Raw genomic sequence first — 26,060 nt, forward strand, 5'->3', positions numbered from 1 at the left:
AAGATAATAAAGTGATAGGGAATAGCCAGCATGGGTTTGTGAAGAACAAGTCATGCCAAACTAATCTGATAGCTTTTTTTGATAAGATAACGAGCCTTGTGGATAAGGGAGAAGCGGTGGATGTCATATACCTAGACTTTAGTAAGGCATTTGATACGGTCTCGCATGATATTCTTATTGATAAACTAGGCAAATATAACTTAGATAGGGCCACGATAAGGTGGGTGCATAATTGGCTGGATAACCGTAGTCAGAGAGTTGTTGTTAACGGTTCTAAATCCTGCTGGAAAGGGATAACAAGTGGAGTTCCTCAAGGGTCTGTTTTGGGACCCGTACTGTTCAATATCTTCATCAATGATGTAGATATTGGGATAGAGAGTACGCTTATTAAGTTTGCAGATGATACCAAACTGGGTGGGGTTGCGACTTCTTTGGAGGATAGGGACATAATTCAAAATGACCTTAGCAAGTTAGAGAAATGGTCAGAGGTAAACAGGATGAGGTTTAATAAAGAGAAATGCAAAGTGCTCCACTTAGGAAGGAACAATCAGTTCCATACATACAAGATGGGAAGCGACTGTCTAGGAAGGAGTATGGCGGAAAGGGATCTAGGGGTCATAGTGGACCACAAGTTGAATATGAGTCAACAGTGTGATGCTGTTGCAAAAAAAGCAAATATGATTCTAGGTTGTATCAACAGGTGTGTTGTAAGCAAAACTCGTGAAGTCATTCTGCCGCTCTACTCTGCACTAGTTAGGCCTCAGCTGGAGTACTGTGTCCAGTTCTGGGCGCCACAATTCAAGAAAGATGTGGAGAAATTGGAAAGGGTACAGAGAAGAGCGACAAGAATGATTAAAGGTTTAGAGAACATGACCTATGAAGCCAGGCTTCATGAACTGGGCTTGTTTAGTTTGGAAAAAAGAAGATTAAGGGGGGACATGATAGCGGTTTTCAAATATCTAAAAGGGTGTCACAAGGAGGAAGGCGAAAATTTGTTCCTCTTGGTTTCTGAGGACAGGACAAGGAGTAATGGGCTTAAAGTGCAGCAGGGGAGGTTTAGATTGGACATTAGGAAAAAATTCCTAACTGTCAGGGTGGTCAAATATTGGAATAAATTGCCAAGGGAGGTGGTGGAATCTTCCTCTCTGGAGATATTTAAGAACAGGTTAGATAGACATCTGTCAGGGATGGTGTAGACGGAGCTTGGTCCTGCCTTGAGTGCGGGGGGGCTGGATTCGATGACCTCTCGAGGTCCCTTCCAGTCCTATTATTCTATGATTCTATGATTCTAAAAGGGCCCAGGGCTCCTGGTCATTGCTACTGTGACAGCAGCAGTCTGGAGCCACAGACTCTTTAAATCATGGCTGGAGAACCATTCAGCATGCTCCGGGAAGCACTGAAGACTGGAGGGGGACATGGCATGGCCTGAGTGGCAGTGAGGGCTGGCTGCTCCCAGCCCTCGCCCTTCCACCCAAACCCCACCTCTTCTGGGAGCACAGAGCTGCCTCTCTCCCACATTGCCCAGAGGCCTGGCAAGACTGTTGCTCCCCTGGTTACCAGGACATGATATGACCCTGGCTGGTCCATGCAGGGAAAGGGCAGAAAATACTCTGTCTCCATCCTCCTGTCCCCCACCAGCTGAGACTAACATCCCTGTGTGGCCAGGGCATCCCCAGAACTCCTTCCCCCTGAGTGATTGATCTCTTCCCCCCCAGCTTCCTGAACAATCTGACACGCTGTCAGGAGGGGTGAGTAACCACTGGTTGGTGAAGTTTCTCTTTGCTTTCCACCAGAAACCATTTTCTTCAACAAAGCAAAGGGATTCTGTGGGGAGAAATTTTTCTGCTATGCAGCAGGAATGCAGAATTTCCCCAGGTTTAAGTGTTACTAGATGAATCCATTTTAACTTTCCTCACTCTGAGTCTGCCTGCTTTAGCCACCCATTCATAATTTCTCTGTTTAACTCTATTAAGAATGTAATATGAATTCAGTATATTAATTGCATTTGTATTTTGAGGTAATGAAAGAGCATAGAACTCACCACACTGAGGTCCTTCATGTTTATTTTTCAAACTTGGTAATCTCCTCTACCAAAGAACATCTTTCTTTCTTTCTATAAATTTTTATGCATTCTCCCCTAATATAACCTTCAGTAATTACCATAAAGTTGCAGTAGAGGAAGCAATATTTTCCTTTAAGAGGTTGGTAATGGATGTTTCGGTCATCTGAAGAAATTCAGGGTCTCTGAGTAGAGGTGCATTTAAATTCCACCTTGAGGATCTTTTAGCACTCTGACCAATATCTATGTGAAGAGAAATTGGAGGATAATCAGAGATGATGATATTACCAGCTTGTGCCTCCAGAGCTGAAGGAGCTAGCACCTTAGACATCCATAAAAAAATCTAATAAAAATCTGAAATGGGAGGCATGAACCATGGAGAAATATGTGTAGTCATGCTTTGTACGATACTTCAGTCTGCAAATATCCTCTAGTGCAATAAGCTTTAGTAGGTATAATAGATGGTTTGCAAAGGCCTGCAATTTTCACCTAGAACAGAGAGTTTTCTCTAGGATATTATCCTTGACAGCATTCTAATCTCCTCTTCCGAGTACCACTGGGAAATCTGCTCTGCTGGAAATAATGTCAGTTATTTCAGCAATAAAAGGTGCATTCCCACCACTAGGATTATATACACTGCCCAAAATTAATCTCTTAGCATTGAAAATGCCTTCAATTATTATGTATCTGCCTTCTGAATCTGACCACAATTGAATACATTGAAAAGTTAGGGCTCCTGTGGATTAGTATCACTATTCCCTGGCTTCTGGAGTTGAAAGAGAAGCAATGTTAATGTCACACCCAGAGATTTTAATTCTGTCTACAGCTTTATTCCTTAAATGTGTCTCCTGAAGAAAACTTATGTGACACACATCTGATTTTTAAGTGCCTAAAAGGTTTGATTGTCTTGGAGGGTTCTGTAAACCCCATATATTCTATGACTAAAACTTATTAGAGTTCATGTAGTTGTTCCACTGCTAATTGATGCCCAATAGATTGACAGCCTCTGTGTGCCTTTCCATGCCAAATAAATAATGTACAATCCACTTTATTCTTAACATTCCAGATTTCTAATATGGTCACATTCAGATCTCAGATGGTTATGCCTGCACCCACGTTTTCTCCCACCGTGTATAATATGAATCAATTAGGAATCTGTCAGAAACATACTTATATTTACAAAAATACATACATATTCCATGGTATATAAATGAATGAAATCTATTGCTTCAGAAGTATGAGGCATAAGTAATAGTAGACAGATAGTATATAAATGCTAATACGCACATGGTATATGAATATTTATCCTGAAAAACTAATGAAAAGGGTAAACATGAAATGACATAAATAATATATTTTCAAATTAATAAATATGAATATGTTTTATTGTATTGGAGGCCCCTGACTTGCGACGCGATTAGTTCTGGGGGAAGCGTTGCAAGTGAGGGGCGTCGTAACTCGAACCCTCATTGACCATAGGCACCACTGTGCACCATCATAAATGGAGGCCAAGGACATAAGTCGGTGGTTTCTGGTCTCTTCCGCACTTACAAAAATGGTTGCAAGTGCGGGGGGTCAGAACTCTAGCGGTCACAAGTTGGGGGCTTCCTGTATATAGATTGTCAATATGTAGATTTTCAGTAAAGATAGAAATGTAATAATAAATATATGTGAGCCTACATAAAGTGATACAGGAGGTCACAAATAGCATTAAAGTAAATAGTCATGAATATATTAGAAGCATATATATTCTATAAACATATAAATATACTTTTAAATGTGATTATATAAGGAGAAATTAGATAAGTATATTACAGTTATGAATAGATAGATAGATACAGAGATATACTTCTTCTGGCTTATCAATATATTGAGAGTATTAATTAACAACCTATACTCAACAGCTTGTCTAGCAGAACTAATTGCTCTCTCTAACACTATTAAATATATCAGATATGTCAAATATATGCACGAGTTGCCTGGTTTTCTCAATCACAGTTCCTTTTCTTCAGGGCTTAAAGTCTTCATTTTCTTTTCCTTTGTGTTAGCCTTAGTGAGATCTGGTCTCAATACCTGTAGTGCTTACCAAGCCTGCAATGGAGTCCTGAAGTATTTCACAGTCTGTCATCTTCATTATGAAGATTGCCAGATAGTTGAGGCTGTATTTAATATCTGATCCCCTGAGAGCTTGTTTGATACCATTAAATCCTCCTTTCTTCTTACGTAAATTTACAGGGAAATCTGGATTTAAAAATTAAAATCCTTATACTTCAGTTCCTATTTGCCTCCTGGAAAATATAAGCTTAATTTTGCCATTAAATCTTAGCAATTCTAAGATGATGCATCTGGGGCAATTATTGTTCTCTCTCCTTCTGGCTCCTTACACTGAATGAGCCTTTTCAGTCACCACACAAACAGTGAACCAAACCCAGTATCTCAGGGAACATGTTCTGGGGAAAGTTAGTCATGTTTTTCCCCCCAGCTCTTCAGGGACTCCCAGTAATCACAAATTATTCCTGTGTGATGTTTTCAAGATATTCTTGTCTCTCCTCAAGACTGGATAGTCTTTGCCTTAAGGCAGAGTTCTTTGTTTTAACCTTTGTTTTAATATGAACTTATATTTCTTCCAGATCTATAGAGAGCTCATATGTATCTTGAGATGCAAATTGCATATCTTATTTTGATCTATTTCAGAAGAGATTATTTTGAAATTTGGCACCAAATTTCAAAATAACATTCTATTTCAAGACATCCCTTAACCCTCGTGGAACGAGGGCTACAGGGATGCTGAAATAGTGTGCCCATTATTTCGAAAAATATTTTGAAATAAAAGGAGGCTTGTTAGGACGTGGGGTAGCTATTTCGGAATACCTCTGGTAGCACAAAATAGCCACACAGTGTAAAGATGTACCTAGGGACTAATAAAAGTATAAAGTATCATGAGCTTTTGTGGGAAAAACCCACTTCATCAGATGATGAACACTTCACACACACTTCATTGTTTAGCTAGATCCATACCTTTCCTCTATATGTTGTGGTGCAAAGATATAAACAGCAGTGAGAACTGTTTCTAGCCAGCCAAATGGCAAATACATGCAATACTGTTCCACACCACAAGAAGGAACACAATGTCTGGATAAGGGCTAAATGAATATGAATTGTTCTGAAGACTGCACTAATCTTGGATTATTTCTTTGTGTGTTGGCCTGATTATTAATTTTTCTTAGTATAGTCATTGTATTAATGCCAAAAAACTTGATAGATTTGGCAGCAATTTGATGAAATCATTGATTGCTTCAAAGGAGTTACTCTATTAAGTCCCATAGAGATTGAGTTTAAGAATAGCTTACATACCTTTGGTATGTTTATTTTGTTTGCAAGAGGAGATCTGCAGCTGGCAGATTCTTGCCTTTGAATATTTACCCAACAGGAACTATCACAAATGTTTTGTTTAGTGTTCTTATGCTTCTGGAAAACACATGGAATCTTTCTCAGGGGGAATGAGGCAGTACATTGTGTTCTTTGAAAATAAAGAGTAAATATCAGTATATGCCTATATTCACATGCACACACACACACACACATCGTGCAGCTGGTGTTATAATTCCCAATCCTTATAATTTCTTGAGTCCATCTAGTGGCCAGTTAGACTGTCAGGTGCAATCTGATGCTCCAGTCTTGTTGCAGGATGAACCCCAAACACCTTTCCAGTCCTTTATAATTGTCAGTCTTCATGGAGGTCTATGCATCTTCTTGTTTTGTCATGTTTGGATTACTAATCACCAACTGATGGTTTTCCACACAGTTTTTCTACAACCTCCATCTCCTTGTACCTTGTTCTTAGTATAGGTTGGGTACCTTTTGCACTTTAGGATCATCAGTCTGCACTCTCTTTGTGGCTATTAGGGTATCAGGATGATGATGCTCGTGCCTTCACTTGCTTCACTCCCTCTTTTGTAAATTGCTGGTGGGTTTTTTCCCTCTTATCTACTCACATGTCTCACAAACTTCAGTCATGCACAGAACAGTACAATGGTCTCAGTAACAGAACTTTTTACAGAACAGTTCAGAACAAAACTAAACAATTCTAATCTTATGAAGATAACAGATTTTTTTCTTCTTATTCTAACAGATCATACTAAGAAAATAAATACAAATATTCCGAACGAAAACAATGTTATCAATTCAGCATGTTGGCTGACAGTCACATAGCTGTCATTAAAAAGTTTTGGTTGTATTTCAAATTCCCGCTGCCAACGTGTGGGTTTATTGTTGTGGAGGAAGGAAAAGGAGAGAGAATGCAGCCTAACACTCCTGCATATCCACACTTATAAACTGGCTGTGTGCACAGATTGGTTTATATTCTCAGCTGGTTTAAATTAGAATTGCTCAAGAGGCGATGAGGGTGTGGAACACACAAGGTCATGGTGTCACTCCTCTCCCACCCCATGCTTGGCTTGTACTGAGCATGGTCACATAAATTGAGCATACTCAGTAATAACTGCTGAAGCTGCTGCCTTCACTCTGCCCACCCCACCTCCCCATCTTCTGGTACAGGTCCTCTCTTCATAGCTCCACTGAGGAGGAACACCAGGATTGACAGAAGGGTTGAATGATTCAGAAGAGGTCTATCTGAGCATAACAGGTCCTACATTCTCTTATGCACCAGACACAGACTAGGGAGAGGCAGATGTTAAATCTTTTCAGAAGATGACCGTGCTTCCCCAAGGCACTTGCAATCAAGTTCTAGCTTGCTTCCAGACACAACTGCGCAGATTACATCACTACCACCCCTTTCTTCTCAAGGGTGGCTACACTCATAAGTATATTTTATTTCTCTATTTTCACATATACACATATTTAGCAATTTTAAATCGGTATGAAATCCAGAGGGATAGCAGTCAAGAATCTAAATACTTAAATCCTTGTTAGTTTAAATGAGTGCTTCTCTCAGTGATTAAAAATTATTGAGAGTTGTATAGAAAAACCTTGAGGTACTCATTAAAATTAATAGGGATGGTTTGTTTGTTCATCTGTCAGAAAAGGAAAACAAGCAAAAATGTTCTTAAGTCTGACTGCTAATGTGCAAGAGGGGAAAATTATGATGTAACATGAACCATCAACCTATTTTGAGTCAAAGCTTTGTGAATATGTTTGAACATATTGATATGCTAAAATAGAAGGGAGGGATAATTTACTAACAATGAATTACGAGAAATAAAAATTGAAAGGAGACTGATTGCAATGTAATTGTCATATACACAGGACAGATTTCAGAACAGATGATAAAGGCAATGGAATGGAGGTGTGACATTTCTGTGCAAAAGGGCCAGCATCTTAGCTAGGGTAAATCAATATAGCTCTATTAGTTCCAGTGAAGCTAATTACTTTACACTGCATATCTGCCCCATAAATATAAAAAGACTAGAAAACTTACCCAGCATTGCTCAGGTCCATCAGAGCAGGGGTGCTGGCAGCCTGGGGGAGGGGTGCAGGAACCAGTCCCCCAACTCCTTGGGGGGGAGGTGGAACTGTGGTGCCTGCTCCCTGCCCTTGACCTGGCAGTTCTCCAGGTGTGAAGGGCTAGGGCACTGATCCTCTGGATGTGGGATGTATGTGAGGAATCCTCTGGATCCTTAGGGATGTGTGGCTTGGCGCTGGCCCTAGTGGTGCTCCTTGGGGGGCAGGACCAGGGCTGCGTGGCTGGCCCCAGACTCCAGGTTGTCCATGGGGCAAGGCTGTACTGCCTGGCTCAGGCTATGGCTTGTTTGGTGTGGCAGGGATACTGGCTAGTGAGGGTTCTGGCTGGTGAGTTGAAGGGGTTTGAAACTGTGGGGCCACTTATTTGGGCCAGTAGCTGGCAACATTTATTTGTTATTTATTTAAAATATTTTACCCTGCCTTGCTATTTACAATATTTGAGGTGGCATACAATTTTTTTAAAAACTCATATATATATATATATATATATATATATATATATATATATAAAAGTAAAATATAGGACCCCAAAGGGGGAGCATAAAACCTGCTAAAACACCATAAGAGGAGGGACGGACACACACACACAACTAAACACCAATAAAAGCATGGGGGAAAAGGGTGGCTTTGTCCTGGAGCTGAAAGAGTGCCAATATGCAGAGTCCTGTCCCCAGCTGTCACTTTCTTCCTGTTGCTGCCACTCCCTGTTGTCACTCTGTAATGTAACTCTCCTACCCAACAGCCCCTTCCCTTTTTGTGTTATGGAATACAGTTCTTTTCTAGGCACATCCCATTTTCCTGGCACAGCCAAACTCTTACCTTGCTTTATATTAGGGTAAGAGGAAGTTGCACATCAAATTTGATGGTCCTAGCTCTTACCATTTAGGAAAAATGGACTCTCAGATGGACAGATGGATGGACTCAGACAGACAGACTCTCTCTCTCTCTCTGTCTCTCTCTCTCTCTTTTTCATACTCATGAATGACCACAGGGGACAGCAAGTACCCTAGCCCCCACTACCTTGGCTTGCCCCAGGGAGCAGTTGCTAGCTGCCATGTGGTCCCTACCACCTAGGCTGCCCTACTGCCCATGGCTGGCCAAGCCTGTGGGAAAAGCCACTTGCATGTGCCCACCAGAACAGGCCCTGGGGAGAAGCCACTAGGGTGCTGCAACAGCCCAAACCCAGGCAATGCCATATACATCTTCTAGTGATCTGTCATTTCTATCTACTCTTCTGTCTATTTAGCAGGAATATTAGCTCAAAAATCTATCTATCTATCTATCTATCTATCTATCTATCTATCTATCTATCTATCTATCTATCTATCTATCTATCTATCTATCTATCTATCTATCCTCTTACTCCTGGAGCTTTTCAGACAGCCAATCAAATAATGAAGATTTAATTATACATAGCTTATACGTACCATACATACACTGCTCATTGAGTATATGATTAGTCCATCTAATGCATAATAATGCATAATATTATTCATACTCTATACAATTACACTGCAAAGTTATACAAGAGTTTTGAGAGAGAATAGGTTAGTATTATTTTAATATTTATGATAAAGGAGATCACAGACATTTTTTTCTTCTGCCTTTTCACAGCAGCTTCATAAGGCTGATTTCTCTCTTTCCCTCTAACTACATATATAGTTGGGGTGAAAGAGAAAAAATTCTGAATAACTGTGTATATTGTCTAATGGGTTAAATGTCACGGTTATTAATATTGCAATAAAAATATTTGTACTCTTGGTAAGTATCAGTATTGGGCAGGATGTTATTACTTTTATCCCCAGCTGAGATGTCGTTGTATTATTCTGACATCTAAATCTTACTGGAATGTTTTAAATAGATTGCAGTTTGCTAAATCGCAAAACAGAGACAATAACAGTCTCTCAAGGAACTGTGCAGAAAAAAAAGACTATTTAAAATTAGCTTATAATAGTTTCTAATGTACTAGATTGATGGGGCTCAAGGGTACTTTTGGAAGGAGCAGTGTAATTATTACCAGCATTGATGATGATGACAGCAAAGCTGATTCTAGAATGATAGTGAGGTAAAAAGAAGTCTGTGTGTCATTTGAATAATTAGATTGATACAAGCAAAATAGGCAACTAAGAATTAGAAAGAAAGGGATAATTCCAGATTAGAAGTGGTAGGTTTGGGGATTTTCACTAGTCAGAATACAGAAGAAAGAATAAAAGGTTTAACAGGTTAATTATTATCAAACCCTTTAAATGTCCTAAAACTAAATTGAATAGAATAAAGGAATTTACTAGATAAAGTATTAACTTTACAAAATGATTTTACAATGCATAGGTTGGTTGAACTTCCCGTTAAAAGGACGGTATCTGTTTGTTTCGATGGTTGTAAAAAAAGGGTTTTACTGCTTTACAGATATAAGATTCTACAATGGTTTGTTCAAGAAAATATTGATAAAGTTAGCAGGATTTCTCCAGGATTATGATAAAAATGTACTGTCACAGCCCCCATTGGTTTATGAAAATTAGTTTATGAATATGAATATGCATAATCAAAGATACTTTAGGCAATATGCACTATTTGACATCATTTTTAAAGTTGGAATGTAAATATTCTCTTTCCGTGCATATACCAGTCTTATATGTGAAATTAGAAATGTGAAATGTGAATCTGTTTATAAGTCTAGATGTGCTAATGAGGACCATTACTGATACTCCAGAAACATAATGGCACAGTATTCAAACCAACGACCTATGAATAGTCTTGCTTTTCCTGTAAGCCTGGATTGTGGCTAGTACTGCCAGGACATGTGGCCAGACCATCCATTGCTAGACCCCATTTTGTACTTTTCCACTGAAAGTGGGAAAAGTTTGACCTGAATACAAAGAATTCCCATCTTGGGCGAAAGGGGTATAAAGATAGGAAACCAAACAATAGGGATAGTTGCCACATGCTAGGAAATCCACACTTACTACTCAAGATGATTGTTGAAAATATCTAAGACTGAACAGGGGGAAAGATTATGCTCAAGCATAATCCTAGAAGGTTTCCTATCTGATGAAAAAGATGATTAGAACAATTGTTTATGGTAAGAATTTGCACATAATAATTTTCTTAATATATTAGGCTTAGTTGGTGTGGTTTATTTTACTTTTTTGCTTAGTAACATATTTTGATCTATCTGTTTTCACTTGCAATCACTTAAATGCTACTTTTTATATTTACTAAAACACTTCTGTTTATTATCAAACTAAGGGTACGTCTAGAATACATGCCAGACTGTCTCCACAGGCATGTAGATTAGGCTACCAGACATAGTAAAATGAAGCGGCAATTTAAATAATCGCCGCGCTGAGCCGACAAACAGCTGATAGTCTGGACGCGCGGGTGGCGACATCAAAGGTATTTGTCAACCACCCAGGTAAGCCTCATCCCAGGAAGCTTACCTGGGTGGTCGACAAATACCTTTGATGTCGACACCCGCGCATCCAGACTATCGCGCTGAGCCGACAAACAGCTGATTAGCTGTTTGTCGGCTCAGCGCGGCAGCCATGTAAATTTAAATGAAGCAGCGATTATTTAAATCGCCGCTTCATTTTACTATGTCTGGTAGCCTAATCTACTATGTCTGGTAGCCTAATCTGGTGACAGAGGCATGTAGGCTAGACGTACCCTCAGTGTAAATTATTGTTACCTGAAGGGAGCAACCACTATTCATATCTCTCTTTTATTGATAAAGTGAACTTACCAGTTTTCTCTGTGTAAAACTTTTATATGAAATAAGACAGATTTATCTGGGGTTTTGGTCGTCTTCTGAGAGAGGTGCTTTCTGTAAGGAAAAACTTCCTCTTTCGAAAGATCGCGTCTAGACTGCAGGCGGATCTTTCGAAAGAGAAATCCGCTTTTTCGAAAGAGAGCACCCAGTGAGTCTGGATGCTCTCTTTCGAAGACGGCCTATTTACATTGAAGAACGCCTTCTTTCGAAAGAGGAACTTTCAAAAGAAGGCGTTCTTCCTCGTAAATTGAGGTTTACCGCCATCGAAAGAAAAGCCGCGTTCTTTCGAAATAATTTCGAAAGAACGCGGCTTGAGTCTGGACGCAGGGGAAGTTTTTTCGGGAAAAGGCTACTTTTCCCGAAAAAACCCCTGAGTCTGGACACGGCCCAGGGGAGAGGTGTTTTAGGAAAGGGATAAGAAGAGAATCCAGAAGGTTTCACTTCTATCATTATGTTTTAGACTACATAATTGTGCAACCTTTACTCACAGTGAGTATGATTTACCTTACCTTCATGTTAGGTAGTACTGAATGTCACTGCATTTAAGGTTGATCCTGCATCAGTTGACATCAAGAGCAATTAACTTAAATGGCTACAGGACAAAGCCCTCACTGTGCAAATAGTGTCATTGACGGGCAAGTCAATAAACATTGTAAGGTTGGCAGCACTGAGTATGTTAGCCTCAATCATTCCACTCAGGAACAGCTACTAGTTTGTGCATATTGAAATGGGCTACATAGCCCATACCAAGCTTGGATACATAATTCATCAAAGTCAAGTTGACACCAACTCCGGATCTAGCCAAATGGTAGTAATTCTATATATATTTACCTTGGAAGGCTGAAAAGTTGAGTTCAAATTGTTGGGACTTAAATCTTTGGTTCTTGAGAATCAGGATAAATTTTTGACACAGCTTGGATTTTTCCCCCATTATTATATCTGTAGAGTAAGCTGAGATATCATTGTAAGGGATTGGACCAATAAAAAGAATACTAATGTTTCCTAAATTGAATATATTGTATATTTGAAATGTCATCCAAGTTCCCTGTGGGTTGCTGCTTTGCATTGCTAATAAGCAGAGGGACACATAATGTATATAAACGGCATGTAAAAGGCAGAACATTAGACTGATTAAATAATACTGTGCTACTTGCAGCCAAAACGATAGATCTTTTGTGGTTTGGAGATTCCACTAAATTTCAGTGAACCCAGGAACATATGCAAAAGATTGTCTTCTATCTATAAAAGAGCAGACAGTTGGATAAAGCACAGGAATTTCCCCAGTATTCCAGAATGAAAAAATGTGCTATCTGATCACTTCCAAAAGATAGTATTGTACCAGAGTGGAATAATGATGAAAGTGTCACTATAGCTATCAGAAGAGAAGGTCCCTTCCCCCACATCATGCCACATGCCTCTTCACAAGAAAACCTGTCACCATCTATATGATTGTTTGGGAGGTGACATAGGGCTTTCCTGGTACTACCGCTAATCACATGTGGGAAGGGAAATGAATTGGGAAGCACGGTCCTTAATAGTTCTATTCTGAACCTCTAAAACTATAGTTTTGGTTTGGATTAGTTTTATGAATGGAAAACATTGTCCTCAAGAGTGAAAGGAACTGCCAATTGAAACAAGAGGGAGAAATCTGTTTCCTTTAATTACTAAGAATAACTACAATTGTAGAAAAAAATGAGAGAGAATTATAGCTAAATTATATTAGTAAAACTAGCTCCTCAGGATTCTATATCTGGTGCAAGGAAAATATTCCAAAGTGTCATTCTCAAAAAACAAAAAAACAAAAAACAAACAACAAACAAAAAAACCAATGCTGTGGCCTTGACAAATATAGGAATAAAAACATTGTCCTAAGGTTTGTGGTTGATCTATTACATCCTTTTACACATAGTAATCTTCATTGCTTTTTATGTTAGAGCTAGGCACATACTAAAATGCTTTGCTGTATCTGTTTTTAAATGCTTATGTGGGAGGCCACATTGAGTTTGCAAGACACCATGGAATTGATGAGACACATGTCTAGCATCATACAGATCAGTTTGTTAGTATGTTGTATCCCAATCTCTTTGGGATAGTGACTGTCTTTGTGTTGAAAGTACTAGAACACTTTGAGTTCTACCATGATTTAAATAATAATTATGCCTCAAACCGGAAAACACTTTGGGTACTTGTCAAGAGTTATGGTATTCCAGAAGAATTCTCATCCTCATGTCAACTGAAGTTATCCACAAAAATCAGTTTTAACCCAATGACCTTGGTGAAGAGGAAAAAAAAACAATATTAAGAAAAATGTAGATGGTACTTTTGTTTCTGATGCATCAAGGATTGCAATTAATTTTTTACCATCTATTCTGTACTGTGTTCAGAATGTCATTTTAGTTTGATTTGGAAAGCTGGACAAGAAAAACAACTATTATCATCAAGATGTATGGAGAAAAGTTGTATGGAGAAAACCACTGGACCAAGTGGTTCTGGACTCAAAGAGGGATGTATCAGAATGATCTTTTTGACTCTACCAAGCGAGGCAAGATAGAAGAGACTGCTCCTAATATGAATAGACACTGATCTACAGAGGAAGCAAAATGAAGGAGAAAATGCAGGAATCATTCTTCAATCCTCTAAAGCATTTTACTTATTGCTTTTCAAACTAAAACTGTATCTAAGAAATGTTATTAAAATTAAAATGATGTGGGACCTGATGGCACATTGAAATCAAATTAAAACTCTCATGGAGTTGAATGAATCAACACCATGTTGTTTAGAATGTATTTTGTCTGATAATCAGATATGTAATATTATTTATATTAATAGTAACATGTAGTTAATAACGAGGTATTAAAAACACAAATACTATAATGAAGTCAATAGGAGCTGTTGGGTAATCACCCATTGGTAACTTAAGCCCCAATCCTGGAAAAACAAATAATACTGTACAATTTGCAAATAGAAAGATCAGAAAGAAAAGCTGGTTCTGAGATTCTATGTACCAACCTTGAGTACGTTCCCTGTGATGGTACAGGAATATAAATAGAAATAAGACCTTTCTGAATAAACACATTCCACCCACTTCTCCAAAATAATGCAATATACTTGGACTTCACACAGGGGAAAAGGCAGCTGCATAACAAGAGTTCCTTGATATTCATATTCACACCCTTTTTTCCTCAGCAAGTCATTTATCATCTAAATGTGTTGTTATTCATCACAACTACATATGTCAGCCATTTACTGTATAACAATTACAATATTACAATTGACACCCACTATTAAGTTTTAATACTTTATCTCCCTCAAGCATAAATTCCATGTATTACTTCCATAATTTCTTTTTTTATTAGCAGTGTCTTACTTCATACCTTTCACTCCTAATTGTTCATTCTTTCTTCTCTTTGAGTTTCCCACAGAGCACTGCCAGACAGTTACCTGCACAAATTTCCTTATGCCTTCCACACTTTTAGGGACACACACCTTTACCCAGTTCCAAGGTGCAACCCTATTAATTTAAACATCCACCCTTATCCAATTCCTAGGACTTAGGGCGTAACTTCCTGCAGGTCTGCAGGGTCTTTTGTCACTGAAAGAGTAATCCTTACACAGTACTAATCATATTCTCTATTTATTGACAATTACCAAGCAAGCAGAATATCCATGCCAAGCATAAATGTCATGCTTACCAATACTGATAAAGGCAGGCGGACTTCCCCTGTTGGCCAGGCAAGGTCAATCTCTCTGGATCCTAGCTACTGCACGTCATGGTCGTGCAAAGGAGTTCTGGCAGCTCTGGTCTTAGGCTGTGTCTTGGAGGTGAGTTCTTCTTCCAGGTCTTCTCTCCTCCATCTTGTTGCTGTTCTTTTCTTCCTTTCCTCTTTTCTTTCCTCTTTCCCTTTTCTGCTGGTCTCCTTCTTCAACCCCATTTTATATAGTGAAATTTGAGTCCTTCTTAGCTATACTTTAACCAACTAGTTTAGTACAATTTTACTAACCAATCATAACATACTGTAACAGAATTACATAACCAATCATATCCTACCAACTTAGTTGATTTACACCTAGCAAAATTAATTATATAGCAGGCAGAAACAATTAAGAACCAGACAGAGATCATACAGACAAACAATAGGAAAGTGAAGATCATAATCATAGAATAAGGATTCTACAACTTCAGCTATTGATAAATAGTTTCTTGCCAGACAAAATGCTGGTAAGATAAGTTTTCTCTACATATCTTGATATCTATTTCTTTATTTGGTAACAGTGGGTTCCAACAGAATGGGATCTCTTTCTTAACAGCCCATTAGGACACTATTTTAATGCAATTTAGATAGAATGTGAATATGTGACTTCAAGCTTTACAGCTAATGATTGCTGCTCTTCAATCTGGCTGAAGAGGAAGGCTTTAGGCCTTCCGTTATGGTTACAGGCCTTCAAATGTGACTATAGAAAAATCATATTGTTACAAGACCACAACTGAGTGTAACAAATCCCATACCAATTATAGTAGGACAATATAAATTACAAATATTGCCATTTATCTGAAAATGAATTAACTTTTTCAGGGTACTTTGAGAATAGCACATAGACTCCTTGATGCTTGCTTTTTCATGCTAGTTTCTCTCTTTCACTCTCTCTCTCTCTCATTCTCTTTCAAGGAGAGGAGGAAATCTTGATACTTTAAAAAAAACTTTAATGAAGATAATAAAAATGATGGTCCTCATCCTGCAGACATTTTGGCATGTAAGCAACTTTATTTACATGAGGAGTGGAAGTCCCCCTGTAGTTAACTAGTTTCATGTGAAAGTGGTTCTACCATTTAAAACTTCATGGTTCATGGGACAAATGCATGTTAACAACATTCCCAGCAATCCTGTTCATAAGAATGTAGCATACCATAGTAACTGTCTAATTTTTAATGTTGGCCTGTATGAGATCATGAAACATCAGAATGCTGGAGATCATACACTGCTTAAGGAGATTGAAATTTGGCTTTATTAGTATTAAGATGGTGTCCTGATTTTCTTTCATTTATTATAAGTTTGCCCTCATTTTGGAATTTCAGTAGTTTCAAGTTTGACTGGGTTCTTTTTTCCCATCTGATCATATGAATTGTTTAAAACACGAGTTAAGACTTTATGTTGTGCATCTAATATTTCAGTCTTTCAAATAACATTTAGTTCCTCTGAAGGAGATATGATTTTACATATGTACCAGGTGACACGGCAATGTTCAACACAAAAAGAATATGAGAGGTTCAAATACTTAACCCATTTGAGTAAAAATGTTGTGGGGTGGGGTGTTGTATTGGAGACAAGAAGCAATTCATTCCATTGCTCCAATGCATTTTTACTGCAGGAAAGAGTGTTTGACATTTTAGAAGCATGTGGATACATCAGACCCTTTCTCACTCCTTACACAGCCAGCCACTGGTGGACTAAAAGTTTTTCTTATGAACTATTGCTCTAATTTAAAAATGCACACACTCTAATTTTGTTTCTCTGAACCTCTTTATAACTTAAACTCTCACTTGCGAGATTCAAAGCCCCGGAATTTCAATTTCAAATCCAAGCATTTCTCCTATAGGTCTGTTCCTATAACTACTGAAGTCAATGCCAAAACTCCAATTGAGTTGAATGGTGCAGGATCAGAACTAATAAGAATTATGTTTCCTAATCAAGAAGCGGGATCAATAACACGTGGCTTATGCAACTGATCATTGCTAACAAACATAGCTTATGTTTTGAAGACAAGCTATCAGATAGTTGCAGTGAAGGGCCCATGATAAATGCATAAATTAAAACTTGAACAAGTCATTGCATCATGTAAATTCAAGGATGGAATAAATTTGAGGAGACTGAATTTTGCTCATGGAAGTTTTGTGATCAGAGGAAGAGACTGAATGCATTGAGGCCATGTCTACACTAGGAAATTATTTCAAATTTACTAAATTCTGACTTCTGGGCACCTAATTTTACAAATTCAATGTTCCATGTCCTCACTATGGGGAAGAATCGAATGTAGTCCGAAGCAGGCTCTGTTAATGGGGACATGCTATCTCAGACTCAGAACCCCAGGAAGCATTCCGGGGAGCTGTGGGTGACCTAACAGAGGTCAATTAGTTTAAAGTAGCAACACCTGTTATTTTGGGCTTACAAGTTTGGAAATAGCATTATTCATCATGAAAAGCAAGATTACATATTTCGAATTCTGTGACCCTTTATTCCATCGCTTACAAAATCAACCTTGGGGACCTAATTTCAGACTAAGGTCCTAGTGTAGACCAGGCCCGAGTAATTTATTTCCTGGTTTAGGAAATACAGTCCCATAATCATTAAAGGAGCCATCTAATCAAAAATGGAAGATGGAAGGCTACATTCTTTCTTAATTCAATATTGTTTCTTAGACTTGTGTTCCTCGCTAACCTTCTCCTGAGGAAGGAAGATATGCCAGCAAAAGTTTTATCCTAAGCAAAGAAAATACTTCTTGAAAAGGCCATATCTGTTGCAATATTAATTTGATATTGGTGCTATTAAAATATTGATGTGTCTCCATCTGAGTAGTAATATTCATAATGTACCTTGAGCTGTGTAAGCAGCTAGACACTTTTGAAGCCTATAGTCTGGTCCAAAGAATACCAGAAATTTCTTCTCCTTCTCTTGCTTTATTTTTAAAGTTTCTCTTGTCCTCCTCAGTTTCTTGTTTTATTTTTTTAATAAAGAAAACAAGTTCGTAGGCCTAGAAAGTCCATCGGATTCTTTCAAAACCCAGCATTTTTACAGGAAAAAAGGATTGTATGTCAGTAGAATATAAGCATTAATTTCACTGCATCAGCCTGTTAAGATCAGTAAGAATTACTGCCCACATGGACAGAACTTTGGAAAAGTAGGGTGATTAGTGATCCTGAGTAACACAGGAGATTGAGGACATTCAGTTGTTTCTGCTTCCATTTTTCTTGGTTCCTTTTCTGAATTTCCTCTTTAATAGTCTGGTTTTTTCTTCCAAATTAATCATTTTAGTTGTAGCAGGCATGAAAATATTGGGAAATTTTAGTATAGAGAAGGGTAGTCAGCACACCATGGAGGTATTCAAATAATGGAAAATAAATCTTTTGCTTATACTTATCCTTTCTCTTAATACAAGAACAAGGGAGATTTTAATTAAATGGAAAGACAGCAAAATGAAAACAATTTATGAAAATAAACAAATACATAATTAACCTGTGGAATTTAATTCCCACAAAATATCACTAGAGCCAAGAGCTTAGTAGGATTCTGAAAAGGATTAGACATTTATATGGATAATGACAATGTTCCACAGTTGTTTTGGATGTAATTTTAAAAATGTATAATAGATATAGGGCTTGATTCAGCTTTTGGTAAAGCCCATGCAAATCAGATCTGGACCATTAACCCTAATTTTTCAGGGCATAAACCAAACTCTAACTGATATGGTTAGGAAGATAAATCTATAAGGGTAGTATAATGGTGTGTGTTTCCTACTAAATCTCCAAAAGGGTCAATATGATCCTGAGTATTTGTCTAACATCTGGGTTGTACCCGAAAATGGAACAAGCTTATCTGTGGACTAAACCCAGGAAAGAATGTCTGGGTGGCGTTATAAGCAGAGGAAATTGACAGTAGAGGGGAGTAACAAGGAATATCTTCAGTCACTCTTTAGGACTAGAGAGAATAGATACTAGGAGGGTCAAGGAAGAGGTACGGGGGATCCTTTCCTGAATAGAGAAGTCTGTAGGGCAACCAGGAGATAGATGAAGCAGGTACTGGGAGTGGAGCTGGCATATCTTCCTTCCTCAGGAGAAGGTTAGCGAGGAACACAAGTCTAAGAAACAATATTGAATTAAGAATATTGAATGTTGGAGTGTACCAGTGCATTCTGATAAAAGGAAATGATCTAGACTTGCTGTGAACAAGTCCTGGGAAGTGTTCTGTAGAAAAATATCAAGGACAATTTAATAATCATGAAAAGCCATGCCAAAGAAAGGTGTAAGTTGGTCTGAATTTGCATCCTTTGATTTGGGTTTGTTAGGTGGTTCTAGAGGAGGGTTTTGAGAAACCCATGCCTAAGAGAAAGGTAATTCTAAAGAGGTTGCAGGGAAGAAGGCCTCTGAAAGGCTGAGTAGGAAAAAGCCCAGAGATATGGCACTAAGAAGATAGACAAAACACCTCTTGGTTACTTGCTAAAGTATTCCAGAGCTAGAACCTAGTGAGGTAATGATAGGGCCTGGGTTCCTCTACCAGCCACTGGCTGGGGGCATGATGGCATGAGATGAGAGAAGGGGACAACAATGAAGGACAGTCTGAGAAAAGGAAGTGAGGACCAAGAGGCCCAGAATTAGAGTTGAAGATCTGATACAAGTTCTTGAATGTTGGTTAATTGGTCTTTTTCTCCATCCCAGAAGACATGAATTTAAATCATGACCAAGCTAGAAAGCCAAGTCATGGAAAGATGTGGACCAATGGAGGACAAGAATGGCCTTATGAAGGAGGCAGCAGATGAGGAGAAAGCCACCACACTTGGCCATGGAGAAGTATTCCAGCAGTCAGTTCATCTTTGTACTGGTAAGTTATTCCATAATTTTCTACACAGATTTTCTTGTACCTTCCTATTGGGACAGGATACTGAATTATGTGGACCAGTTGTCTGGTTGGGATTGTTAGGTCCTTTTGCCTTGTGAAGGAGAGTTTGCACTACTTAAGTGGTGAAAGCATTATTTACTTGCATTTCATTCTTCCTTAGCTAGCAAAACTGGTGGGCTGTGTCTACACTGGGCCACTTATTCCGGAAAATCAGCCACTTTTCTGGAATAAGCTGCGAGCTGTCTACACTGGCCCTTGAATTTCCGGAAAAGCAACAACGCTCTACTGCACAAAATCAGCCGCTATTCCGGAAAAACTATTCTGCTCCCGCTCGGGCATAAGTCCTTATTCCAGAACACTGTTCCGGAAAAGGGCCAGTGTAGACAGCCCAGTAGTCTTTTCCGGAAAAGCACGTCTACATTGGCCACAGACACTTTTCCGGAAAAAGGGCTTTTCCGGAAAAGCAGCCTGCCAATGTAGACGCTCCTTTTCCGGAAAAACTGAAAACGGAATAGTATTCCGTTTTAAGCAGTTCCGGAAATTCAGGCCAGTGTAGACGCAGCCGTGAAGTAATTAGCTAAACACAGTGTATATTAATCACTACTATCCATGACTATTATCATTGTAGATCTAAAGAATCGAGCAAAAAAAGAATATAACATCCTGAAAAATGTAAGAGGATGATACTTAACTTTCCCACTGTCCTATGCATTCATAATATTAAACATTATATTTAAACATTGTAATCCTGCATACTGTCCAGGACTATTTTCCTTCTGGCATTGGAAAGAGTAGAAGTATAGTTCTGTATTTGTTCACATTCAGTGCACTACACATTTGGGAGGAAACACTAAGGGTAAATAAATCTGCTAGAGAATGTATATAATTCTGAATGTAATGGAAGCAGAAGCATCTTGTCTCTACTAACATCACAATACGCAGAATCCAGTTTAAGAAATACAATTGAGAAGCTCATTAATTTAATATTTTAAACAGCTTTTTAAAGTCAGTTACCACATGCAATACAACCAAATGCAATACAACCAAATTAGTTTCCAGATCAAATGAGTTAAGATGAATCAGACTTGTATGGTTGTAGTGCTATCAGAAACGCCATAGTAATGTACCACCTTGAATGCTGTTCTACTTAACCTCATGTTGTAATTTATTGTTTTTTCCCCCTTAGGCAGCAATATTTTAGGATAAATAGATGTCACTATAAACTCTGTAATAAGATCATTTTTATAGCCATAAACTACCTAAAATTTGGATTGCATTTTCATGATGGCCAATATGCTGTACACCAAAGCATTCTGGTGACCAGAACTGCATTATTTTAAGCCCAATTCCCCTTTAGTAGTAGTATGATCTAAACTAAGTTTATGAAATCTCTATACACAGTGCATATACTGTTCTCTGCATACACAGATATTGCTGAAGAACAGAAATGTCACAGGCATCTGGTAAAGGTTCATCCCCATTGTCATTTTTTTCATTAACCCTTTCTGGCTTTCTGTCAATAGAAGCACATATCTTTTTGCCACTTGCACTGAGAGTTTTCATTAATCCACTTCTAGTGTTGATCATTACGACTCTAAATCAAAGCATAATCTCCACTGTACCATGATGAATATTGAATTAATGAAATTTTCCTTAGTGCACAATTAGTCTTTTAGCAATAGTCATCATCCAGACCATGTGTTTATGATATCTCAGATCTTGCATGATATTTGTGAATCTGACAGGTCTGGTCTAAGATGTCAAGGATCCTCCCCTGTCCCTCCATAACTGCATGTTAAAACTGGAACTTCAACATTAAGTTTGGCAACACAAACTTGGTTATTTTTAAGAACTTCAAGAAACAAAATAGAGTAGAACGGTCACAAAGAATGTATAATTCAGTGAACTAACCTCCCTTAAAATCCTTCCTGATGTACGTATTTGTTCAACTTCTTAGATTTGAGACATCTGTTCATATTGCTGTCATCAAAGCTAAGCTGCTGTAACATACTAAACCCAACAGTGACTGTTTTCACTCTTCACACTGCCTTTTTCAATCATAGATGAACAGAAGCAAGCAATGATTTTGAAGTCCCCTTACCTCATACATAATTAGAATGTTTAATTTTGGGGGTACTTGTAGAATCTCCCTCTGGGTTGTCCCTACATGGTTCACTAAAATGCAATTTTTAAAATATTCTTCTGTCAACATAAACTATTTGGCTACGTCTAGACTGGCATGATTTTCCGCAAATGCTTTTAACTGAAATGTTTTTCCATTGAAAGCATTTGCAGAAAAGAGCGTCTAGATTGGCACGGACGCTTTTGCGCAAAAACACTTTTTGCAGAAAAGCATCCGTGCCAACCTAGACGCAGTTTTGCGCAAGAAAGCCCTGATCGCAATTTTCGCCATCGGGGCTTTTTTGCACAAAACAGTTTTTAGCTCTCTACACTGGTCCTCTTGTGCAAAAGCATTTGCGCAAGAGGGTTTTTTCCCGAGCAGGAGCAGCATAGTATTTGTGCAAGAACACTGACAATCTTACATTAGATCGTCAGTGTTCTTGCGCCAATTCAAGCAGCCAGCTTTTGCGGAAAAACTTGCCAGTCTAGACGCAGCCTTTATGTAATGCTATTCCATGTATTTTACACACTACAAGGCTGATGGGCACAGCAATAATGTATGAACGAGTCTATCTGTAGGTTTGTTGCTCACAAATGAAGATACAGTGGTGGAAAAGCATATCCTGTCTCTTGAGGATCATTTACATGCAAAAGAAGTAACTGACAAGCAGCTGTGCAAGTATAAGTTCAGGCCGATCTTTCAATCTGAGTAACACCCAAGTCTTAAACTGAATTATTATTACATTTATGATTATTTTCTTTGGGGCCTATAAGTTCAACTGTACTACAGTCAAAACTGTGTCAGCATTATGTGAGGTATATACAAACATAAATTAAAAACCAAAACTTGCTAGCTCCTAGAAGTAAGAAACATGTGATTTTGCTAGTGGATCTTGGGCCTTGGGGAAAATGGAGAGTCCTGAAGTTTTGGTGCACTGAAATCCTATTTTTGGCATCTCTGTCCATGTCATTGAGGGGGAGAGGAAGAGATTAATCTTAGGGCTAGGTGGAGGAGAGTTTACTATCAGAAAATTTGGTGACCACAGCCAAGCTGAAACTGAATTCCTGTACAAAACCCTTTTTTATAATCTACAACATGCAATTAGACTGTATGAGGGAACTTTCAACATCAAACGTCACATCTGTTTACTTCTCTCCGAAATACTACTGAGTTCAGTTACAATTATCACTACAACTCTACTATGCATACTTATGCATAGATTCTGTAGTCCATATTTCAGACACAGAAATCCATGTTGGGAATAGTAACGAGAGAATTCTCTTTCAGTTCCTGGGATATCATGTTTTTAGTTAATATTAGTTAAAAAAACCAGCATAATTTACTGCTGTGTTCTGACTGAGACATCACAAACAACTGAGGGCTTGCCTATAGGTGTGGTGGGGTGTAAATCTTTTTGCAGAATCAGATAATATTAATTATGCAAGCTACAGTGATCAAATGCACATGGGATAGTGTTCAAACATATGCAGGCAGTTTGCTATGAGCTGAGTGTATCCCATGACTGGAATTTTAGAATGGCATCCCATCTAGACTGGCATCTCATGTTCCTTTGCTTTCAGGCTGGTTAGTGTGCATTCTGGGATTTTTCTTGCTGTATATGTGGAGTGCACAGTTGAATCCAGGCTGGTTCAAATATTTTTAAAATTCCATGATTATCTGTCTCTGTCCTGGGCAGTCAAGCACCATTTCCAGAACGCCGTCAGCAAGGGTGGACATAACAACAATGCTCTGCACCACTGTGCTGGCAATGTCTACCACGCAGAGGCAGCTTAAATTGTACTTTAGCATTGAGAGCTGTATGAGTTTGGCTTTGGACTTCTCCAGCTGCATTACTAAGCATAGGAGTGTAGCAATAAGAATATATTACAGAATATATTACACAACCTGACTAAGATGCTGGTTGTGTAATGCTCAGCAAGATTAGAAAGGCTATAAAAATAGAAAACTCGATAATAATGGATTTTAACTATCTCCACATTGACTGTGTAAATGTCTCCTCAGGAAGGGATGCAAAGATAACATTTCTAGACATCATTAATGACCGCTTCTTGGAACAGCTAGTCTTGGAACCCATAAGAGAGGAGGCAATTCTTGATTTAGTCCTAAGTGACTCCCAGGATCTGGTCCAAGAGGTGAATATAGCTGAACTGCTGGATAATAGTTATCATAATGTAATTAAATATAACATCCTTTTAGCTGGGGGAGGATGGAGATAACCAAATAAGTGAGAGATAACCACAGTGGCATTTCACTTTAAAAAGGTAAACTACTCAACAGCAAGGAAGCTAGATGAATGGGAATTAAAAGAAATAGTCACAATTGGGATATGTCTGCAAGCCACGGACACTTAAAAAACATAATAGAGGCTCAAATTAAAATGTATATCCCAATTAAAAACAAGAAAAAGAACAAAAAACAATGCCACTGTGGCTAAATAACAGAGAAAAAAAGGGCATGAGAGGCAAAAAGTCATCCTTTAAAAATTGAAAGTCAAATCTTATAAAGGAAAATAGAGAGGAGCATAATCTCTGGCAAGTAAAGTGTAAAAGTATAATTAGGTGGGCCAAAAAAGAATTTGAAGAGTAAACAGCAAAAAACACTAAAAATGTTAATCAGAAACAGGAAGCCAAAGAATCTGGTGATCAAGGTGCTAAAGGAACACTCAAAAAAAGACAAGTCCAATGAATTATATGAATTGATCTTCATTGCAGAGGATCTGAAAGAGATTCCCAAGCCTGAGCCATTCTTCAGTGATAAATCTGAGGAAATGTCTCAGATTAAGTTATTGATAAAGGTGGATTTGGACTAAATTAATAATTTAAACAGCAGTAAGTCACTAGCACCAATTGCTATTCAACATGGGTATGTCTAGACTACATGCCTCTGTCAACAGAGGCATGTAAACTAGGGTACCCAACATAGTTAAAGAAGCCGGGATTTAAATATCCCCGGCTCCATTAAAATAAACTTGGCCGCAACGCTGTGCCGGCTCAGCTGATTGTCGGCACAGCGCGGCAGTCAAGACGCGGATTGATTGACAGGGGAAGCCTTTGTCACCCACTGCCTTATGCCTCGTGAAATGAGGTTTACAGGAGCAGTCGACAAAGGCTTCCCCTGTTGACCGATCCGCATCTTGACTGCTGCGCTGTGCTGACAATCAGCTGAGCCGGTACAGCATGGTGGCCATGTTTATTTTAATGAAGCCGGGGATATTTAAATCCCGGCTTTTTTGACTATGTCGGGTAGCCTAGTTTCCATGCCTCTGTCGGCAGAGGCATGTAGTCTAGACATACTCTAAGAGTTCTAAAAGAACATAGACATGCAAGTGCAGAATCACTGACTTGGTATGTAACATAATTTAAATCAGATTCTGTATCCAATGACTGGAGGATGACTGGAGCTAATATAATGCCAATTTTTAAAAATGGTTTCAGAGGTAATCCTGACAACTATAGGCCAGTAATCTTAACTTCAGTATCAGGCAAATTAATTGAAATTATAGTAAATAATTGAATTATCAGACACATTTCTAAACAAGATTTGCTGGGAAAAGGCAGCATAGCTTTTATAAAGGAAAGTTATGACTCACCAATCTTTTGGAATGTTTCAGGGATCAACAAACATGTGGACCAAGTTGATATAGTGCACTTTATCGTTCAAAAAGCCTTTGACAGTGTCTCTTACAAAAGGCTTTTAAGCCAAATAAACAGTGGGGCTGTGTCTAGACTGACAAGTTTTTCTGCAAAATCATCTGCTTTTGTGGAAAAACTTGCCAGCTGTCTACACTGGCCGCTTGAATTTCCGCAAAATCACTGATGATCTCTCGTAAGATTGTCAGTGCTTTTTCAGAAATACTATGCTGCTCCCATTCGGGCAAAAGTCTTTTTCCGAAAAACTTTTGCACAAAAGGGCCAGTGTAGACTGCAGAGATTTGTTTTCTGCAAAAAAGCCCCAATCGCGAAAATGGCGATCGGGGCTTTTTTTGCGGAAAAGCATGTCTAG

The 26,060-nt window shown here is 38.5% G+C and overlaps 1 long non-coding RNA gene across 1 annotated transcript in view; it reads left to right on the forward strand.

Moving 5' to 3' along the window:
• LOC142830867 (uncharacterized) overlaps positions 1-26,060 on the forward strand; it is a 94,105-nt gene that overhangs the window by 12,691 nt on the left and 55,354 nt on the right. The window contains exon 2 of the long non-coding RNA XR_012906398.1: positions 19,735-19,897. This is a non-coding gene — a long non-coding RNA (uncharacterized LOC142830867). The remainder of the gene's footprint in view (positions 1-19,734; positions 19,898-26,060) is intronic.

Source organism: Pelodiscus sinensis, chromosome 10 (genome assembly GCF_049634645.1).
Source record: "Pelodiscus sinensis isolate JC-2024 chromosome 10, ASM4963464v1, whole genome shotgun sequence".
Classification (NCBI taxonomy): Eukaryota; Metazoa; Chordata; order Testudines; family Trionychidae; genus Pelodiscus; species Pelodiscus sinensis.